This window comes from Anguilla rostrata, chromosome 11, assembly GCF_018555375.3.
Source record: "Anguilla rostrata isolate EN2019 chromosome 11, ASM1855537v3, whole genome shotgun sequence".
Classification (NCBI taxonomy): domain Eukaryota; kingdom Metazoa; phylum Chordata; class Actinopteri; order Anguilliformes; family Anguillidae; genus Anguilla; species Anguilla rostrata.
This window is the reverse complement of record NC_057943.1, coordinates 32,741,386-32,758,607: the sequence shown is the minus strand read 5'-3', so window position 1 is coordinate 32,758,607 and position 17,222 is coordinate 32,741,386. Positions and strand designations below refer to the sequence as shown.

At 45.3% G+C, this 17,222-nt stretch overlaps 1 protein-coding gene across 3 annotated transcripts in view; it reads right to left on the bottom strand.

Annotated features, from left to right (window-relative positions):
* Window positions 1-17,222, bottom strand: part of dlgap4a (discs, large (Drosophila) homolog-associated protein 4a) — a 197,964-nt gene that overhangs the window by 110,631 nt on the left and 70,111 nt on the right. The window lies entirely within an intron of this gene.

The window sequence follows — 17,222 nt, the reverse complement described above, 5'->3', positions numbered from 1 at the left end:
TTAATTATGCTAACCATAATACAAATTGTGAATAATGAATATAGAATGCTTATCAAGCTACACAACAATAAAAACTATTAATACAAACGGGCAATATGATAAATAACAAGTCATTACAAAACTGGAAAATCATTTAAAAATGCAATAACTTGAATTAATTACATAAGTTAGGAGTGTCGGGGGTGGGGAGGGGAGCCAAGATGCAGACCGAAGAGGAGTGTGTTTGTGTGTGAGTGTGTGTGCGTGTGTGTGTGTAGGTGCGTGCGTGTGTGTGTGAGTGTGTGTGTGTGTGTGTGTGTGTGTGTGTGTGTGCGTGCATGTGTGTTTGTGTGTGTGTGTGTGTGTGTGTGTGTGCGCGTGCGTGTGTGTGTGTGTGAGTGTGCGAGTGCTCCAAATGTCCCAAAAAGAGAGTGTCATGGTACAGCTTTCAAAAATGTATCTGTGCCATCACACTTCATATCATCTTTTATTCATTGTGTTAACTCCCTACCCATTGGCAACCTGCCTGAGGTCAGTCCACATTTATATTTATTGATCTAATGCTGAAAGGTCTTAGTCCTGCGCAAAACAAAATGATCTTTTTTTCATAACCGCATCTTCTCCACTCTTCCGGAAGCTACCGCGGTAGAGGACTGTTCATCTTACACAGGCGCTCGACAGGCCAAGAGAAGTGTGACTGGTTCGGATTTGTTCCGCATGGAGAACAACTGTGCTACAACCTTAACTTGTCTCTTAAATTTCAAAGTAAAAATAAAAAACAGTCTGGTTCCCCTCAAAGAATTTGACATACAGTGCTGCGAAAAAGTATTTGCCCCCTTCCTGATTTCCTCTATTATTGCATATTTGTCACACTGAATGGTTTCCGACGTTTAGAAAAAATGTAATATTTAAGGGAACCTGAGTGACTCAAACCACATTTTTTAAATGATTATTTCATTGATTTAATGAAATGTTATCAAACACCCATATCACCCATGTGAGAAAATAATTGCCCCTTAAATTTAATAACTACTTGCACCACCTTTAGAGGCAATAACTGCAATCAAACACTTCCTATAATTTGATATCAGTCTTTCACATCACTGCGGAGAAACTTCAGCCCACTCTTCTTTGCAGAAGTTCTTTAATTTAGACAAATTGGTGAGCTTTCGAGCATGAACTGCTTGTTTCAGGTCCTGCCACAGCATCTCTACTGGGTTCAAGTCAGGACTTTGTGTAAGCTACTCCAAAACTTAAATTTAGTTTATTTTCAGCTATTCAGATGTGGGCTTTTGTTTTTTTTCTTCTCTGAATTGTATGATTCATTGTATGTATGTACCATGTATTGTAAAGCGTCTTTGAGACCATGAAAAGCGCTATATAAAATAAATGTATTATTATTATTATTATTTTGGATCATTGTCTTGCTATATATAATGAAAGGTGACTGGGCATTCTCCTTAAGAGGTTTCTGCTACAGAACAGAATTCATGGCTCCTTCAATAACGGCAAGTTGTCCAAGTCCCGAGGCAAACCATCCCCACACCATCACACTACCATCACCATGTTTGACTGCTGGTAGTTGGTTCTTACTGTGAAACGCTGGATTTGCTTTAAGCCAGACAAAACGGGACCCGTTTCATACAAAAAGTTCAGTTTAGACTCATCTGTCCATAGAACATAATCCCAAAAGGCTTGGGGATCATCCTGGTGCTTTTTTTTTTTTTTGCAAATGTGAGATGAGCGTTGATTTTCTCTTGGTTAGCAGTGGTTTCCGCCTTGTTTCTCCCATGAATCCCTTTTTTCCCCACCCAGTCTCCTTATTGTGGAGTCAAGAATGCTGAACTTAGCTGAAATTGAGAGATGCCTGCAGTTCTTTGGATGTTCTGGGATTTTCTGTGACTTCCTGGAAGAGTTGTCACTGCGCCCTTGGAGAAGTTTTGGCAGGTTGGTCTCTCCTGGGAAGATTTATCACTGTTTCAAGTGTTCTCCATTTGGAGATAATGGCTCTCACAGTGGTTCAGTGGACCCCCAGAGTCTTGGAAATGGCTTTGCAACACTTTCCAGACTGATGTATTTCAACATCTTTTTTTCCTCATCTCTTCGATTTCCATTGATCATGGCGTAGTGTGCTCGTAGAATCTAAAGTAGTAAGGTTCAACATGAGTGTGGATTAGATTCAACAGGGATGGCTGCAATCAAGCCTGACTGTGTTCAGTCAGCTGAATCTAATGATCAATTCAATTTGGTTGACTGAGTAACGAAGGGGGCAATTACTTTTTCCACATGGGTGATATAGGTGTTTGATAACTTTTTTCATTAAATAAATGAAATAACAATTTAAAATGTGTTTTGTGTTCACACAGTTTCTCTTTACATAATATTATATTTTCTCTAAGGATATGAAACCATTCAGTGTGACAAATATGCAGTAATAGATGAGATCAGGTAGAGGGGGAGTACTTTTTCGCGCACTGCAAGTACGGGGCATGCCCGCGAAGCCGTAGCTCGGCAGATGGCAGACCTGCCGTCCCAGTCTGGCCATTGGAGCTCTGGCCATTTAGTCGGACCACATACCCACTGACACGTGGGAAGGGAGAATGGATCTGGCAGGCCGGTTCCATCAGAAGGAGTGAGTTTACTTAAATTTACTTAAAAGGTTTTGTCTTGAGCAGACAAACTATTGAAGTTCTCCGACCAAGTCTCTTTCTAAGACATTATTATATTTAACAAGCCGTTTAGACAATTTAATGTTCTACAAGCTAGTTAAATATTTAATTTAACTAGTTAAATATTTAGTTTAAATTGTTTCAATAGCATTTTGTTCTATTTAACAAGCTTGTTGAATAGTACAAAATGCTATAGAAACTCAGCAGCTCTTCAGGGGTTTTCTGCCACCATTTTGTGCTCAATGTTTCAAGACACTGACATTGGTCTATACAATTAGTAGATTGCCTCACCCCTCCTATAAAATTATAGCAGGAGCAGGAGCACAGGTAGCAAACTAAGACTAGCAGAGTTACTGGCATCAGGCCACGGCCTCCATGCACCAGCCACTGTCTGTTTGAACAAGATGAGTAATAAATCGCAAAAGATAGCCCAGTCAGTGACTAGGTCCAGCCCCGCTCAAGTCGAATGACAGAATGTCTTAATCATTGAAATAAGTGTAATTATGAAATGAATAATGGATTTCATAAATAAAAATGGCATTTGGAAATAAGTCATTCGGGAAAGTATCATTACAAAATGAAAACAGCGCAGGGGCTCCAGGGCCCCGTTCCTTCCCATAGGGGCCATGAGTTTGGGCTAGTGTTCTCTCATTCCCTGCCCTCGTGCCCTCATTTTAAACCCTCCGCGAACCGCACAGAACTATGGGCTGTAACACAAGTCCATTCTCAAATATCTGAGAAGCTTCAGATTTCTAAAAATCCAAAAGCAGAAAGAAAGAAACAGCCCTCACTGCAACACTGCATAGGGCTCACGCTGCAACTGATTCCATGGAAACTCTGCACTTCCTGGCTGCAGCAGTGCAAAGCCTTTCTGTGCATCAGTCGCTGCAACAGCAATGTCACAGCGGCTCTCACTGTACAGCTGCAATGCATCCTGGGTCTCCAGCTGTCCTATAATAACTGGGCCTATAATAACTTTAGCACTTCAGCTAAAAATGTAGTCCTATAAAGTACCCTTCCTCTGACTCTACTCTCTAAATTTGAGTTGTAAAATACAACACACCCACTCCGCATCATCATCAACAATATAGAATCTACTCAGTGAATCACTTTAGTGTGTCAATGAACATGACTGACAGTGAATCTGTTCACTTTAGTGTCCCTGAATCCGTTCACCTTAGCACATGTCACTGAATCTGTTCACTTTAGTGTCCCTGAATCCGTTCACCTTAGCACATGTCACTGAATCTGTTCACTTTAGCACATGTCACTGAATCTGTTCACCTTAGCACATGTCACTGAATCTGTTCACCTTAGCACATGTCACTGAATCTGTTCACCTTAGCACATGTCACTGAATCTGTTCACTTTAGCACATGTCACTGAATCTGTTCACTTTAGCACATGTCACTGAATCTGTTCACTTTAGAACACGTCACTGAACCTGTTCACCTTAGCACATGTCACTGAATCTGTTCACTTCAGCACATGTCACTGAATCCGTTCACCTTAGCACATGTCACTGAATCTGTTCACTTTAGCACATGTCACTGAATCTGTTCACTTTAGCACATGTCACTGAATCTGTTCACTTTAGCACATGTCACTGAATCTGTTCACTTTAGCACATGTCACTGAATCTGTTCACTTTAGCACATGTCACTGAATCTGTTCACTTTAGCACATGTCACTGAATCTGTTCACTTTAGCACATGTCACTGAACCTGTTCACTTTAGCACATGTCACTGAATCTGTTCACTTTAACACATGTCACTGAATCTGTTCACTTTAGCACATGTCACTGAATCTGTTCACTTTAGCACATGCCACTGAATCTGTTCACTTTAACACATGTCACTGAATCTGTACACTTTAACACATGTCACTGAATCTGTTCACTTTAGCATGTCACTGAATCTGTACACTTTAGCACATGTCACTGAATCTGTTCACTTTAGCATGTCACTGAATCTGTTCACTTTAGCACATGTCACTGAATCTGTACACTTTAGCACATGTCACTGAATCTGTACACTTTAGCACATGTCACTGAATCTGTTCACTTCAGCACATGTCACTGAATCTGTTCACTTCAGCACATGTCACTGAATCTGTTCACTTCAGCACATGTCACTGAATCTGTTCACTTCTGCACATGTCACTGAATCTGTTCACTTCTGCACATGTCACTGATTCTGGCCACTTTAAGGAGCATCCCCTTCATATGTGGTATATTTGGGAAAAGGAATGTTGTGAACCCTAAGCACCTGACACTGTAAAACAGCAGTATATCTCACTGGAGCACTGCACTGGCTCGGAATTTTACTGCCTGCTGCCATGGTTACCACCACTGTCACACAGAACACTAAATACATCACCGTGAATCTTACATCATTCAAAACCATCAGGAAAAGAGGATATACTGCATTTTAAGTCCCGATCCGAAGCGAAATCAACCCCACATCCTGTCGGATCCCAACTGAAACCAATTTATCCGGTGTCATTGAAGGGGAAAAAAGGTGCTTTTTCACTTTCAGAATAAAATGTTGCCTGTCTGCTGTTAAACGTCGGGACCATAAATAACGTTAAGCCGCGTGCCCCCGCCCACCCCCCCCTTCCCTTTCGACACTGCGGAGAAAGGTGATATTTTATTAAGCGGCAGCAGGAAAAGGAGAGATTAGCCTCTCTGCAACACTGCCGGGTCTCTCGATGGGAGCTTCAACCATGAAGGCTGAGAAGATTCTTCACTGAGCGATGCGCATCGAGCCCTTGGCCTCAAATATGGCGCGAGGGCCACGCGGGGTGAATCCACCGATAAAAGTTTGGGAGAGGACGACGTTGGCTCGCTCGTCAGACAGAAGGGGGAACGAGTACCGAGAACTTAAACCTGCTACCCAGCTATTGTCATAGGTACATCTGTAAATATAGGTTATCTCTCTAATCGTGCCTTCTTTTGTTGCAATACAAATTGTTATTTCTTTGATAAACATTACATCTATAATAAATGGGCCTCTCTGACTTCTTGGTGATGATGCATTTTTGTATTCCTGAGAGAAACACTGTTGCTCTCCACTACTGTACTGTAAGAATGTCTGCTGAGTGATCGTAATGCACTGTAATGTCCAGTGTAATAGAAAACAGAAGAGCCTGACAGGGTTCTAGCCTAATCCTGTAAAGGGTTATAGTCACAGTGCTAATAGCTAGCCTAGCATGAGCACAATTGAATAGAGATCCTTACCTGGGAGACTTCATCAGTGCAAACCCTCAAAATTAAGCAGAGCTTAAGCACACACAGGTCTATGCTGAGCACATTTAATGAAGTCTAAGTCCTTTCTCAAAGCCTAAACACCATACAGATCCCAGAGAGGGATGTTATGTCACGAAGGCTCTTCTTATCTCACGATGAAACGTTACATACTACTATATATTCTCACGTTTGTTATCAGATTAACAAACAAAATTTATTCACACTAGCGGCTCAATATTTCACATTTTAAAGGTGGGTAAAAATTACATTTATACTAAAGCAAGCAGGTACGTAATTTAAAAATGGCACTAGAGAGAGAAGCCGAGAAGGTAGTTGAGAGAATTGTTCTGTGTAACAGTACGAACGAAAGCCATTATTCCCAGCAGAGTAAAGTGCTCAGAGTTAAATTAACTCCGGTAAACCACTAAAGAACTCTCGTAAACTTTGCTTGAGTTGGATTAACACTAAACTGTTTACTGTGTACTAAGGGACAACAAATCTAGGGATGTTAATTATATATTTACTTAACTTTTATTACTTGATTCCCTGCTCATAAATGTTGTCCATTAAACAGTGAAATGCATCTAAGAGAAAATTTAGGGGAAATCATTAATGAAGGATTCTACAGCGTATTCGGAGCCAAGGGCTTTGAGCAGCAATTTTACGCGCTCTTCCTCAACCGCAGCCACGCCGCATGCGTGCGCTCCTCAGTTATCGCAATCCCTGCACCTGCGCCGGAGCAAATTAACCAGCATCGCAACCGACGCACGCGCCGAGAATATCGCGGCCGCGTAGAAGGGAGAAACTCCCTCGAACGAAAACCGTACGTACGATCAGACAAACGACGGCTCTCTGTCTCAGAGGTCATGGGTGACCGCTCTCCGTCTCCTTCCGTCACGCGACGGCGCTCGTCGAGGTCAGAGGCGAACCTGACCTTTTTTCCGCGAGGTTCCGGAAAGTAAAAAAAAGAAGGTTGCCTCGGTGTGAAAAGCCTGTTAGTGTCAGCGGCTGATGAATGACAGGGGGAGAAACGCTGAGCGCGGCGTTTGACGCGGGGAACTCATTCATGTATTCGCGCGGAGCTAAATTAGCGCTCTCCATCTCCTCCGGATGGGAACAGGAGCTGTGGCCCGGGTCTCCACTGCCCGCTGCGTTTCCCGCTCGATCTGAATCGTGCTGCATTTCCAGAGGTGTCTGGCGCACTCTGTTCCCCTCCTCCTGAAATGACCTCATCAATCCCGCCTGTCGCAGAGGGGGGTGGGGCTGTCACAGCACGTGGGCTCCAGAGTTAGGGGCTCCAATCCCCGGGCAGCACCAGAGCCCCCTAGGGGCGGAGAGGGTGCATGAAGATGAGGGTGTGGGGGAGCTGTGCTTGGTTGTGTGTGTGTGGGAGAGAGAGAGAGAGAGAGAGAGAGAGAGGAAGGTAGTAAGAGAGAAAAAAGTGAGCAGAGAGAAGAGAGAGGGAGGGAGAGAGATGAAAGCACAGAGAATGAAGAGTAGGTGAGGCAGAGCAGAGATGCAGAGAGAGGCAAGAGAAAGACAGATGATGTACCAGAAAGGGATAGAAGTATGGTAGAGGGAGAGAAAGTGTGATTGGGATAGAGGGAGGGGGTGGCGCAGATACAGAAGTAGATTGAGCTCTGGGGCTGTGTGCGTGCAGCAGGTCTGTCAGCGCGTGATGCACGATCGCATTACTGCTGCAGAACGGTCGCATTATGAAAAATGCAGCAGCGCTGCTCTGCGGCCACGCTGCCAGCGCGTCTGAGGGGCCTGACGTGCTCAGCTGGAGCAGCTGCAGGGACAGTCCGTTTCCACCGTCGGCAGGGAAACACCGATAGTGTTACAGTACGGTTGTACAGTCAGGTCTTACGGTCAGGTCTTATGGTCAGGTTGTACAGTCAGGTCTTACGGTCAGGTCTTATGGTCAGGTTTTACAGTCAGGTCTTATGGTCAGGTTTTACAGTCAGGTCTTATGGTCAGGTTTTACAGTCAGGTCTTACAGTCAGGTCTTATGGTCAGGTTTTACAGCCTTACAGATTGAACCCCCACACGTGTGGGGGCTTGAGAGTCAGCTTCCACGCATCTCGCCTCTTGATCTTTAGTTTGCATTTCGAATAAGCTGTTTTATTACAAAGCTGGACAGCTGTGCATACTCGGAGCTACAATAGCTGGGGTTCAAGACACGCCACTTCTGCTTATTAGCACATACAAAAAAATTAAATAAAAATAATAAATGTCCACCATACCGGTTTGTTATCTTTCGTTCTTCTTTTACATTCAACACAGTCACAGAACTTAGCTAGTTTGTCAACTCACCATATTTGGCTACCTACAAGCGCATGTCTATCTGCAGACTTAATAAACATTCTTACTCACCTCCTCCACTGAACTTTTCAAGATGGACAGCCTATCCCACAGCCTGTCAGACAGCTATTTTTTTTTCAGTTCAGTCCACGCCGGTCCATGATCAGAACCCTTCTTGCCTACTAAGTGATGCATACTATGGTGTCAAACATACTGAAATGTTCACATACTAATTTGGTGTACTAAGTAGACTGCTAGTTCGCGATTTAAGACGAAGCACAGCCGAAACAGCACCTCAAGCCATTACGTCATTCCACCCACGCAAGCCACCACAGCCCCTGACATTGGGTTGCCAGGTCCTTGCGCAAACATTAATAGCACATTTCATCAGCATCCTCCAGTCACTGCTGCCAACGCCAGGATGCCAGCCAACCACCCCATTTTTTCCTTTGGTTAATGCTTCTGGCACTGGGTTTTCAGTCTTCTGTCTTACCGCAGTAACTCCTCCCCTGCAGCCTCTACAAGTTAGTGTTTCTGGCACTAGGAAGCCAGTCTCCCACCACAATATACTGCCCCCTCTCCAGGAGCCTGCTCCAGCTAATGTTACAGGCACCAGGATGCCAGATTTCCCATCCTAACTCCCCCCCCCCCAACTGTCTGAGTGTGCAATGTTCGAAGTGCATTCATAACCGCAACCAGGGCTGGACATTAACACTCACCACCCACCAAATGCAGGTAGAATTCGGCAATGCCGAATGTAACTCATTCTCTCTTACTAGCCACTTTGGTGGGTGACCGTTTGGAAGCATTTTGTATGAATAAAATTGTTTACAAAAGGCATCTGAAATAGTTAAGTCAATTTGTGGCGGTACTGCATGGTACTACAACTCCATCTACTTTCCTGTTGTGTCACCACGCTCTGTTCCGGCTACCTGCTCCTAATGTCACGTACAAGCTGGAAACCTTTCTTTCTGCCAGCCTTCTTGGTTTCTTACAATGCACCAAATTCACTTCCAGAGTCCAGATAATTTGACTCCTATCCTGATCCATGTATCTCTGATCTGACCATCATCCCTGTGTCTGGCTTTCTTACCTACTTTCTTTCCACACCCCATCTTTTACTTCAGGCTGAACTCTCACCTAAGTCCATATGAACCTGTAGGAAACTACAAAACAATTAGGAAGTCTCAAAGTTCTTCCCCTTTTGAACCATTATTTACAACAGTCTGGCCATCGCAACCCACTTTTTCTTCTCTCCCGTCTCTGCAAAGTTCTGTCCATATCTGGCATCTCTCCATATTACTTTCTGGACACTTTTTCCGCATCGCAGCTGCAACTACATTGGGGGTTCACCGAGCCCCAGCAATACAGTGAATCCATATCACTGTATCCATATTTTATCGCTTTCCATTATGGATACCTCCAAAATAAACATCTTTGCTAACATTCAACCGATTCTGTGGTCCTTGGCTCATGGATTATATAATAGCTGAGGTTCCTGCAGCAGAACCACACCTCAAACACTCCCCGTCTGCTATTTTTTATATAAGAAACTTTCCTGACAACCGTATAGGACTGTTCTCTTTCCTTTCCATTTTATGTGCCCCATCCTCCCAGCCCTCTCACTCTCTCTCTCCCTCTCTCTCTACTGCAGGGTCCAGTGGAGGTTCACCCAGCCCGAGAGCTAAGGTGAATCCTCAGGCGAAGTCTTCTCGACACTGCAGTCTCGACACCCATACTACTATTTATTGCTTTCAATTGTGAATACCTGCCTAATAAATATCCTTGCTTCCATTCAATTGATGGTATGGTCCTTAGCTTGTGAAAAACTAGCTATCGCCTTCAAACGGTGAGAAAAGGCACTGTCAGTGGCACATTGATTCTTGCCTGCAAGCCAAGTATGGCACTTTCTCAGAGATTGCTCAGACATCATACAAGCCAACAAACCTGCCTCTTTATTAAATATGAAGGAGAGGCCATTTGTCTTGCTACATTAAATTAAATGAATGTCGCTTTGCTCAGTCCATAGAAAGCCATCCATTTGTTTTTTTCAGCGACTTTCCCTGACCGACTGCTGAGCTGGTGCCAGCATGTTGCGGGGGAAGAACAGAAGAAATTACCTGGATGTACATCCTCCGCTGCCATTTACGACAAACAGGAACTGACAGCTCTCTATTCACCCCCTTTATTGAGACACACACACACACGCACGCAGTCGGGGAAAGGCCTCCACCTCCGCACGTGACCGAACGTCGGTAATGTCATCGCAGTCCCCCAGATGCCCTCGGCCCCGGGAACCTTCCCCCCGCTCCGGCACCTCATTTCCGCACAGTTATGCCCCGCGCATCTCCAGCGATTACGATGCGACGCGGAGCGATTGCGAGAGTGAGATTAATGCCGCTGTTTAACGAGAGCTTTCACGAGCCCGCTCGGCATCTGGTCCCCCGCTTTCCAGCTGGCTCTCCACCAGGCCCGAGCGCACGGGGCCCCAAAATATTTGGCATGGATCTGATGCGAATTTTGGGGCTGTGTAATTTCTGGATGGGGTGGAGGGGGCGGGGTTTCCACCAAAAGGAGGTGACCTTGGGAAAGCCTCTGGTGATCGCCATGGAGACAGGGGTGGGGCATAAGGGGAACACAAAACAAAGGCAAGTAGGGAGAGATAGGAGGAGAGAGAAGGAAGGATAGGGGCAAGAGAGAGAGAGAGAGCGAGCGATGGAGTTGAACACAGTTCTGTTTCATATTACCCTAATACAACCTCTACCTTCTCTGCCATAGCAGGATGCATTCTGGGAACATGACCAGAGGTCTCATTCAAGCTGCCCTTTGTCAATAAAAAGGCATGGGGCCACACATGGAAACGCACCATAGCGTAGGAGTTTATTTCCAGAATGTTCCAGAAAAAGATTTGTACTGCCGGTCAGAGACGTTTATCACATTCTACTGCTTCATGGACGATTAGAAACCTTACACAGAGCATGATCAGGTTGGCCAGGAAATAGTCTTTCCCTTTTGAATTTGTGTGTGGGGGGGGGGGGGGGGCTTATGAAGGGGAGGGAGGAGATTAACTGTTGGATTAGCACTGGAACATGAACAAAAAAATAAAAAAAAATAATACACAAGCCTTTGCCAGACACTGAGAATGTGAGCCAATTACAACAGTAAAGAGGAATCACCATCAGGTCTTCATGTCATAGCATCCATTGCACCGTCCACCTTTATGAGACAGTGGTGGGCAGAGTGAAGCTTCCCGAAGCAATGACACGGTCGAAGCGATCGTGTCGGTCGGCAGTGTCACGAAGCATTTGACATCTCTCGTCACATCACCTGGTCAATAAATATGCCTGTCATTACCCTTCACGGCAGTGCTAAATTGAAATTACTGCCACTTGACATTTAACTGTAAAATTAAGTCAATTGTAAAATGAATATTTTAGAATATTAATGCTATTGTCATGTATTCTCAAATCCCTCTCCAATTGAGTCTATTCATAGAGAGTGTTGTACAAATTAAACTTGTCATAATGATGATGAGATGATGATAATGAGCATAGTGCAATCATACTGACCAATGCCTCATATATTTCATTTTGAATGCCTGGTAAAGGAGATCATAAAAATACATTGAATGATTTGGGAAAAAAAAATTCACCATTTATTGAGCTATAGCTGAGGTAAATATAGCTATATTATATATATTATATAGCTATAGCTATATTCCATTTAATATATTAAATAGGATCATTCAGCTTCTCCCCAGCTCTTTGTAGCATTGCAGAAAGGAAATGCATATATACAACAGCACACAGATCGGTGTGTCATATTTTACTCACATTGTAATTCTTATCATTAGTAGTAGTCATACTATAATTATAGGGATCTTTTCTTTTATGTTTTCAGGGCTATCTTGCATAAGAGGACTGCAACCTTGATTTACAGCTAACACAGTTATTAAATAAATAGCATTAGTCGAATGCGCTCACGCATGTGGGGAACTTCTAACTTCATTAATTTGTTTACCTTGCATTTTTAGACATTGAGATTTATACATTGACTTTACTTAGATGGTCCAGCTTGAGTTACAGCGGGATTCGATGGTGCTGCTGTAACACTGGGATGCGTTTACCACAAGTGGCAAAGCATTCAAGTAGCGGTAGGCTATTTTATGATCGGTCACGGAAAATCACGACCCACGTTTTCGACGAGGTCTCTTGTTGGAAATGATCCCGTACAAAAGATGTCTTATATGAGCCTTCCATTAACAATAGGCCTATTTCTCTACAAAATCTGAAAGCACTCTGAATGTCTCTGTCCTCTGATGAAAACCCATGAATGATGCAGCATTGAACCGTTTTTACACATTTGGAGGTTTGTGAGCGTGAAAGGAAGAAGCTGATCTGGAATCAGAGGTTTTGCACAAATACACAGGAATCCCGTACATCCGAATAGAGGCTCATATGTGAGTGAAAGAACCTCTGATCCCAGATCTGCCATTCCTGGCACATGAACAGGTGTTAGTTGAGCAGCCATTGGTACGAGACGCCACCCAAAAGTACTTCAAAACAGCAGTGGTTTGAAAGCTTGACACCGTGTCGACACGTGAGTACTGAGTGCCGCATCCATCATGAGACACAGAGCAACAACAACAAGGGCTGTGCTACTGAAACATAATGACACCAGACATTACACTGGACAGTGCATTTTCACTGCTCCACGTACTTTTTTTTATGACTAGCTGAGTCGGCCAAACAGCTTGGCATGAGATGTGCGCACGCACACACACACGCACATGCATGCAAGCACACACTCACATACACTTATACACATGCATACTCACACACACTCACGCACTCTTTAATGCACACTTATGAACTCTGACACACATACATACACACACATTCACGCACACTCAGGTGTCATACTTCTCTAGGATGTTTATTTTATGAGGCAATCATTGCATCTGAGGGAAAATTACAGTAAAAGGCATATCACATATTTAGTGGAACCCACATTTGCTACAGTGGTTCTGGTGTCCAACAGAATTGCGAGGGAGAGGAGAGGGAAAGAGAGAGGAGAGAGAGTAGATGGAGTAGATGGAGAGAGAGGAGATGAAGAGACAGAGGGAGAGGGGAATAGGCTGGCTGAGTAGTGCAATTAATTTCCCTCCTATTTCATTACCCCTGTGCAGAAGATGATCAGTATTAATGACTGACTTGTATACAGATCCAGCGTCCCTTCCTGACCTCTTCCCCTCTCTCTCCTGCTGCTCTGTACCCCGAGAGGGAAGGGGGGAGGGGGGGGGGGGGGGGGCTCTAGTGCACCAGGTTTATCACAGAGCCCCCCCCCCTGCCCGCAGCAACGGCATTGACCATATGTCTTCCTCCAGATAAGGGCTCTCTGGTGATCCCCTCCTAATGTCATTTTGCTCCAAAGTCCAGTTCACATCCGCTGATGACATCAGAGAGGAGACGGACCAGACCGGTGGACGAAGCGGCGCCCGTCCTCATGAGCCTGTTACCACGACGCCCCGAGGCTCAGTCCAAGCCCCCTCCCGCGCTTGCCTTCAGCTAGCTCCAAACGCCACCGCGCATTCACACGGACGTGAATTACGGTGGCAGTGAAAACTCGGTGCTAACCTTTCACAACATCACGGCGACAGGGACTGCAACACTGCAACTTCTCGCACATTAGAAAGTGAGAACGTTCACAAAGAGCTGAACAATATTGTGAGCGCTGCTCGCCTTTCTTTAATTAATGGGTGAAACTGACATTTTTTCCCACCCCAATTGTTCACCTCAAAACTCTTCATTTACTCTGAAAATTGTTTTTTTTTTCCCCAAGAGATGTCCAGAAACTCTCCCCCCTCACCCCAATCAGTGATTATTCATCAGATGGGGGTCCACATCACCAGAACTTTTTGTGCTGGCTTTGGTCCAACAGCCTAACTCTCTAGAGGTGACAGTGGAAGAAGGGCATTCTGGGACACTGAGTCTTCCATGTTGTTGGCGCACACACACTCATACGTACCAGCAGGTCCCGGTTTGGATTCCCTGGGTTATATTGCGGAAGCGTGACCTGCTTTGGGACCCCATTACGACTCGAGGACAGCCGTGAACCGGCGAGGCCTGATGCGATGAGGCGTGAAGGCTAACCCACAACCTGCCCGCGGTTCGTTTTATGACGGCTTCGCCCTTCCAGATGGGGCGACCGGCTTCTCTCACCGTGAAAGGAGCTGAATGCGGAACGCGGCCCCAGTGCTGCCCTGGCGGTCCTGAGCACGGTGACGGTCCAGCTCTCTGTCCTGGAACCCGCATCCCAGAGGCAGTCACAGGATAATTAAATATATACTCTAGTGCACACGCACACACACACACACACACATGCACACACACACACACACACACACACACACACACACACACACACACACACACACACACACACACAAACACACACATGCACACACACACACACAAACACATATGGTCTTACACACACACAAACACGTGCACACATACACACAGACACACACATGCACACACACACGCACACACGAACACACACACACGAAAGACATTGTGCAGAAAACATTTTTCCATGGTACCCTGGAGTGCTTGTGCAGAAGGGGCCCTGACCGATCGAGGACTCGTGCGTTTCCTTCAGTAAATCCCTCTCTAATCTCACAGATGCTCGGGATCCAACGCAAACGATAACAATCCTGTTAAACCACAACAGCCAAGTCTCCATTATTTCTTCTGCTTATTATTATTATCCAGAGAGCCTGCCATTAATACACAGATGGTAAATGGTAAATGGACTGCATTTATATAGCGCTTTCATCCAAAGCGCTTTACAATTGATGCCTCTCATTCACTCATTCACACACACACACACACACTCACACACCAACGGTGAAAGGCTGCCATGCAGGGTACCAATGAGCTCCTTGGGAGCAATTAGGGGTTAGGTGTCTTGCTCAGGGACACTTCGACACGCCCAGGGCGGGGGATCGAACCGGCAACCCTCCGACTGCCAGACAACCGCTCTTACCTCCTGAGCAGGTGAACATGTGTGTGAGCCTGTGCTTGTGCATATATCATAGAGACAGAGAGAATAAGAGCAAATAAAATAAAACAATAATTTAACAGTCATTCTGAGTGCATTCGAGACAGAATGCCCTGCAGTTGTTTGACAGGGTCAGCTGACCCGCGGCCCCGTCTCTGGCGAGAGATCGGCTGGCGGGCGGCTCCGGGGCGGCTGGGCCCGGGACGGATGCGTCACGGGAGGGTTGTGACACGCCGAAGACAGGAACATTAGCGCAAAGCTAATTAGCGGCAGAGCACCTGACAGTGCCCTCTCTCAGGGATTTAATTACAGTCCCGCCACAGAGGTACTAATTATACCCAAAAACCCTAATGTGAGCACGGTGCGCCGAAAACTTTCCTCCGCTGCATATATGTAACCGTCCTACCCAGCTACACTACAACGGCGGGAAGAAAGACACGCTAGCGCGACTCACCAAGGGCCAGGGTCAATCTAACTTCAATGCGTTGTGCAATGAACATTGCCTGCTGTTGAAATGAGAGAGTGACCTAGCACTGTGTGGAAAACAAAAAAATCTGGGCGCAGCTGACTTCTGTCAGCAACATATCAGGTTAAGGAGACTTGAGCCTGAGGATCTTCATCTTATTGGCGGAAAACAGAGAGAAGCTACACAGAGTATGCTGGTAACAGCCAATTGAACAATGCCAGTGGTGACTGTGATGGATACTTCCTGGTTACTACCTGGTTAATCATGCTCAGTGTCTTTCTCAAAAGCCTGAAAGTAGTGCTAAAATGCACAAGAGACCTCAAGCTCTGGTTCTGGATGGTGTCTGTATCTGCACGCACTTCTCGTTCCCTTTCAATAAGCATCTAGCTTAGGCCTTCAGTTTGAGATCAATGAGGAGGAGCAAAATATGTGAGTATTGGCTTCCATTTTACCAAGTGCACCCAATACTTCCTGAGTCATCCATAGCTGTAAGGGGAGTTTTCTGGGGTCTCACTGTGCGGGTCAGCGTTCATTTAAAGCAGGGGTTCCCAAACTGTGGGTTGTGGCCCCATGTGGACTCGCCTGATTTGAGGATGGGGCCACCTGAACATATTTTGGGAAAAAATTTTTAAATACATTTTTTGTCTCTAAAATATGGCAGTGTTGGCTACAGCATATCGAACATTACAACAACCCAACTATAATACAGCAATGAGGCATGAGAGGTTGTGGTATATTGTGTGTGTGGGTGGTGGTTGGGGTCACGTAAATGTCTGAACATTGATTTTGGTGTCGCATCAGATAAAAGTTTGGAAACCCTTGCTTTAGAGCATTGTTTTCCACGTTCTACTTCCTGGGGGCCAGATTCCTTTTATAAGTAGTGCATACTGTTGGATGGAACATCTTTCACACACTATTCATAGAACAATGAAAGAATAACATGTATTTGCTCTTGTTTGAAGAAAACACACACCTTCCTGTAATGTGCACGGCTATTATTTATCATTCTGTCGTTATAATGGGCGTATCTGAAAAATAAATACTTATTCCTATCCAGTGTTCTCAAGGGCCATGTCTATGTAGCGACCACATTTGGCTCCTGGGGCCATCGAATGAATAGCCCTGCTGCAGAGAATAGCTTTTATTTAATTATCGTCCCCGCGCCGAGGTGACAATTCCACTGTGCCATTATTTCAGGTGTGAGGCAGGGCGCCCCACGCGCACGCACACACACGCGCGCGCACGCGTTCAGCCGCGTTAATGAAAACACACATTTATCTCGGTGTTAATGAAACGAGATGACCTTGAAATTGCGGCCTCGTGCCGGTGCCACCCGCTCCCTTTAAAATAAATCACTTGGCATGTGAAGGGAGTTCAAGATCATAAAATACGCTAGCAGCTATCGCTCGCCTGTTTCAGCACGGAACGCACCCACCGCTGGGGGAAAGGACAATGAAGTTAATCAGCCGGTGGAGTGCGGGTAGGCCCAGA